Consider the following 6000-nt stretch of genomic DNA (forward strand, 5'->3'; position numbering starts at 1 on the left):
CGTACCGTAGTTGCTTACGCCTCGCGTCCGTTTTTTCCAAGGATACGAGAAGCTTAGGGTCGAAACGGAAATATTTCGAAAAACACTAGCGACTTTTTGGGGACGTTCGGGGGTTCCCCCCGTAGTAGCCCCCGAGGGAGGCTCGACTTTGCCGAGGGTAAAGCCGGGCGTACCTCTGTGTTCGTGCGCGCCCGAGCCCTCGAGGGTCGGGAAGGTTCCCAAAAAGCGATAAGTGAAGCGTGCTTCCTTATTATTTCGGGAAATTGAAAATGCGGTTACGAACAATATAGAAATAGCTTGAAATTCTAAGGATAGAAACGACGTAGCTGTTGTATGTTCCAAGCGTTGGTGAGGACTTCGCCGTTCTCGTTTGCCAGCTTGTACGTGCCGGGCTTGAGCACCTCGGCGATTATGTACGGTCCTTCCCATGGAGGTGAGAGCTTGTGGCGGCCCTTGTTGTCTTGTCGAAGCCTCAGCACCAAGTCCCCTTCGTTGAGGTCTCGGCGCCGGACCCTCTGCGCTTGGTACCTTCGTAGGGACTGCTGGTAGCGCGCGGAATGCAGGAGTGCCACGTCTCGAGCCTCATCCACTTGGTCCAGCGAGTCTTCGCGAGCTCGCTGGTTTCGTTGCTCTTGATATGCCTTGAGCCTTGGCGATCCGTATTCCAAGTCGGTGGGGAGGATGGCCTCGGCGCCATAGACAAGGAAGAACGGAGAGAAACCCGTAGCTCTGCTCGGGGTCGTCCTCAGACTCCAGATGACCGAGGGTAGCTCTGTGAGCCACCTTCGGTCGAACTTGTTCAGCTTGTTGAAGATCCTCGGCTTTAGTCCTTGGAGGATCATGCCATTGGCACGCTCCACTTGCCCGTTCGTCTGTGGGTGTGCCACAGCTGACCAGTCCACACGTATGTGGAAGCTGTCGCAGAACGCCAAGAACTTCTTGCCTGTGAACTGGGTTCTGTTGTCGGTGATGATCGAGTTCGGGACCCCGAACCTGAAGACGATGTTGGTGAAGAATTGGACTGCTTGCTCGGATTTGATCTTGCCGATGGGTCGAGCCTCGATCCATTTGGAGAACTTGTCGACCACCACCAGCAAGTGGGTGAAGCCCCCGGGCGCCCTCTTCAACGGACCGACGAGGTCCAGCCCCCACACGGCGAACGGCCACGTGATGGGGATGGTCTGCAGAGCATGGGCCGGGAGGTGTGTTTTTCGAGCGTAGAACTGGCATCCCTCGCAAGTCCGCACGACGTCAGTGGCGTCGGCGACCGCGGTGGGCCAGTAAAAGCCTTGCCGAAACGCGTTACCCACGAGGGTGCGTGGCGCGGCGTGGTGGCCGCAGATGCCAGCATGGATATCGCGGATCAGCTCCTTGCCCTCGGGGATGGGAATGCAACGTTGCAGGACACCCGAGGGGCTACGCTTGTGTAGCTCGCTGTCGATTAGAATGAAGGACTTGGCCCGCCTGGCAAGGCGTCGCGCCTGAGCGCGGTCCGAGGGTAGGACCCCTCGAATCATCCAGTCAAGGTACTGAACGCGCCAGTCTCGCGAAGCGGGGGCCTCGTCAACTTCCATCGCTTCGGCCTCGTCCACGGAGGTTGTCCCGAAGTCAGTGTCCATGGACTCGACCCCGTCCACCGGGGGGTCCCCGCCGGAGGGCCCGGCGGACGAGGGGCCTGACTCCGTCGGTTGCTTGAACTCGACGGAGGGCCTGGGGATGTCGTGAGCGAAGATGTTCGGGGGGACGGTGGTCCGCCCCGAGGCTATCTTGGCCAGTTCGTCAGCGTCCTCGTTGTACTTGCGCGGGACGTGATTGAGCTCGAGGCCGTCGAATTTGTCCTCGAGGCGGCGTACTGCGTTGCAGTAAGCCTCCATCTTCGGGTCGTGACAGCTAGACTCCTTCATTACTTGGTCGACGACGAACTGAGAGTCACCGCGTGCGTCGAGGCGTTTGAGGCCGAGCTCGATGGCGATGCGGAGGCCACCGAGGAGGGCCTCATATTCCGCCATATTGTTCGAAGCAGGGAAATGCAAGCGAATCACGTACCGCATGTGTTCTCCGAGAGGCGAGATGAAGAGGAGGCCGGCACCGGCACCAGTTTTCATTACCGACCCGTCGAAGTACATAGTCCAGCATTCGCCCCGGATTTGTGATGGGGGTAGCTGAATGTCCGTCCATTCAGTTACGAAGTCAGCCAAGATTTGGGACTTGATTGCCTTGCGGGGGGCGTAGGTGAGTGTCTCTCCCATCAGCTCCACAGACCATTTGGCGATTCTGCCCTCGGCTTCCCGGTTGCGGGCTATCTCTCCCAAGGGGAAAGATGAGACCACGGTGACGGGGTGGGCCTCGAAGTAGTGACGCAGCTTGCGTCGAGCCAACACTACTGCGTAAAGCAGCTTCTGAATCTGCGGATAGCATGTCTTGGTTTCAGACAATACCTCGCTGATATAGTACACCGGCCGCTGGATGGGCAGAGCTTGACCCTCCTCTTGTCTTTCCACAACGATCACCGCGCTGACCACTTGGGTCGTCGCGGCCACGTATAGATAGAGGGGCTCGCCGTCCGTAGGTGGTGTAAGAATGGGAGCACAGGTGAGCGATGCCTTCACCCTTTCGAGGGCTTCTTGAGCTTCGGGGGTCCACGTGAAGCGCTCGATTTTCCTCAAGAGTCGATACAGGGGTACGCCTTTCTCGCCGAGACGCGAGATAAAACGGCTAAGGGACGCTAGGCATCCCATGACCCTCTGTACCCCCTTTAGGTCTCGGATTGGTCCCATCCGAGTGATGGCCGAGACTTTGTCAGGGTTGGGTTCGATGCCCCGCTGAGAGACAATTAAGCCCAAGAGCATGCCTCGAGGCACCCCGAACACGCACTTCTCGGGGTTAAGTTTTACCCCTTTGGCCCGTAGGCAATCGAATGCGATCCTGAGATCAGCAACCAGGTCATCCGCCTTCCTGGTTTTGACAACAATATCATCGACATATGCCTCTACGCTCCGCCCGAGCTGGTCTCCGAAAACGCGGAGCATACACCGTTGATAGGTAGCTCCGGCGTTTCTGAGGCCAAAGGGCATCGTAACGTAGCAGTACATGCCGAATGGTGTGATAAAAGAAGTCGCGAGCTGGTCGGACTCTTTCATCTTGATTTGGTGGTAACTGGAATAGGCATCAAGAAAGGATAGAAGTTCGCATCCCGCCGTAGTGTCTACGATCTGATCGATCCGCGGCAAAGGAAAGGGAACCTTCTGTAACACCCGGTTTATAAAAGAACATAAACCGAGCAATCATATACGTGCCAGGATCAAGTCACACGTATATACAACAGAATGAACAGTATATCATAGCACATATCACGAATAAGACATAATAAATCGAAATACGAATGTTATTTATTACAATAATGACAAAATGTCTGATACAGCGGAAACGAAGTACAAAATACGGTAAAAGCTCTCCGAAGCTGAATCAGGGCGCCACAGGGACGTCGACTGGGAGACGAACACCTAGAAGTCCTCGTAGTCCTGGTAGCGCTGAGCGAACTCCCCCGCGTCGGCAGGAACTGAGCAGCAGTAGCGTAGCCAAGAGGAAAAAGTAGAGAAGAGGCAAGGGTGAGTACACAACTTGTACTCAACAAGTATAACACAAACTATGAGGCTCTAAGGTTTGGCTGACTGACTGCATTAGCTTTTAATCTTGGCAAAATTTTATTAAAACTATTTACTACGAGTTGATGAATTACCATTAACCCAGTTACATAGTCATTAATCAAGTTTAATCATATCACTAATGAGAAACCAAACCAAAACCAAGCCTCCAAGGTAACCCCGAGAAGCACCTCCCTCGTCGGAAAGAGATAACTCCACTAATCAAAAGGAGGATCTGGGCCGCTCATAACCGTGAGCACGGCTAGTATACCAGTTTTACACTCTGCAGAGGTTGCACATCTTTACCCACAAGTTGTGAGCTACGCCAGTTGTTCATCACACTTCCTTAGGTGAGATGACTAGCGACTCACTACGAGGCCGTTACAAAGGACACATTGGTAAGGTGTAACCGCTAAGGATTCAGTCAATGCATCGATGGTACCCACCTCGAGGGGTATCACACCATGCCTCGTAGCCTGGGCACCATTGAGGTTCGACTCCCCTCTTGCCCCGTCGGTAAGTTACTCCCGAACCAAAATGGCCTAATTAGTAAGCCAAGACCGTCCCATTCCAGTCTTGTGGTAGCGCTGTTGTCCCAGGTTGTCGCTCTATGAACCGGTCCTTATGGAGAGTGGCCAACCAGGCAGTAAGCACCGTGCTGGCCCCCTAAACCATGTTTCTAACAAAACCAATTTTAATGAGAAGTGAGCCACTCAAGCCACACAGAGTGCCACTCTCAGAATTAAATTCAAGTAAACCATTAATCAATTTAATTAAAAAGGACCAGAAAATGTTGTAGCGCAGCAACCTAGCACAACTAACCAAAATGCAACCCAAAGGTATATATAAAGGATATAAAGTGGCTAGGAAAGTCCTTATAGGCATACAGTATTAAAATGCAGTATGAAAATGTATTTAAAGGTGATAGGTTGTTCATGTTATACTTGCCTTCCTCAAAAGTTCTCCTGCTGCTCAAACTGCTCTGAAGATGGATCTTGGCACTGGGGCTCCTCAGATGGATCAGCGTCTACTCACGAACACATGGCCACAACAAGGCACAACAATAAGCATACCAGCAAACATTAATAAAAATTAAGAAACAGTACATCAATATATAAAAACAGCACACTAAACTAGTCTAAAACTATTCTACGCGTTACAACGATCGCGTGGACATAAAGAACGCCTAAAACGGAGCTAAAACGCATAAACTAGGCCTAAAACAAGGTTCAGGGGCTTAATTGTAAGAAAAACATGGTTCCAGGGACTTTTCTGATAAAACCGAGGGCCTAAACATAATTAAACCTTAGTTCTTGGGTCTAACTCGTAAAAACGCCAAGGCTGGACTGCGGGTACTAAATCTAGAATGGTCAGGGGGCTATGCGCTAAAATCTGGGCCTCAGAGTAAATATTTTTACACTATATAGGACCGCGGGTTGAATCTACTAAAGTGCAGGGGCTCTTTAGCAAATGGGACAGGCCGAACCGGTACCTTTGAATCTGGGCGTTTGGATCTGGATCGGATGGCTAGGGTTTGATGGCCTTTGGATCTAATCGCGTGCGTTGATCCAAGATCTGGCGGTCCAGGGTAGAGGGGAGCGCGGGCGGCGGCGGGACTCGCCGGACTTGAGCCCCCGCGGCGGCGCTTCGCCGGCAGCTCGTCGGAGAGGGTGGCCTGGGCGCTACAGGCGGTATTTTGGGCTGCGGTTTGGTCGTGGAGCTTGTGCGCGGGGCGGCTAAACCACCTAGGCACTCAAAACGGCCGATTAGGGGCTGGGCGTGGCTCGCTACGGCGAGGGGCGGCGCTGCAGCGAAGGTGCTCGCCGGAGCGAGTGTGCCGGGCGATGCCAAGGGCTACGGGCTACGGAAACTGGCGCAAGGGAAGGAGGGGTTTGGAGTGTAGCTCACCAAGGGCTTGGGCGGTCGGATTGCGCAGCGCAGATGACCGGCGGCGAGGTCCGGGCGGCGACGTTGGGCGGCGCTTGCGGAGGAAGTGGTTGCAGGTCGTTCCCGTGCGCCTGGATCTCGAGAAACGATGAGGTGCCATGCTGCGAGGTTGAAAGGGGGTCAGGGCGGGCAGTAACGTCAACGGCGGCGAGGAACAACGGCTGCGGCGAGACTCACCCGCGGCGAGGTACGAGCTCGAAATCGACGATGCAGGTGCCGTGCTCGAGGAAGGTGGCCGCGAGGTTGCTCCTGGCGTAGAGGCAAAGCTGCTGCGCTACTCAGGTGAGGCTGGGGAGCAGCAGAGCAACACGGCCGCGGCGGAGCAGAGGCGCGGCGAGGCGGAGCGGCGCGGAGCTAGGTGTAGTGGTGCGGTTAGGGTTCCTGGTGGCGGCGCTGGCCTTTAGGATGG

Source organism: Panicum virgatum, chromosome 2N, assembly GCF_016808335.1.
Source record: "Panicum virgatum strain AP13 chromosome 2N, P.virgatum_v5, whole genome shotgun sequence".
Lineage (NCBI taxonomy): Eukaryota > Viridiplantae > Streptophyta > Magnoliopsida > Poales > Poaceae > Panicum > Panicum virgatum.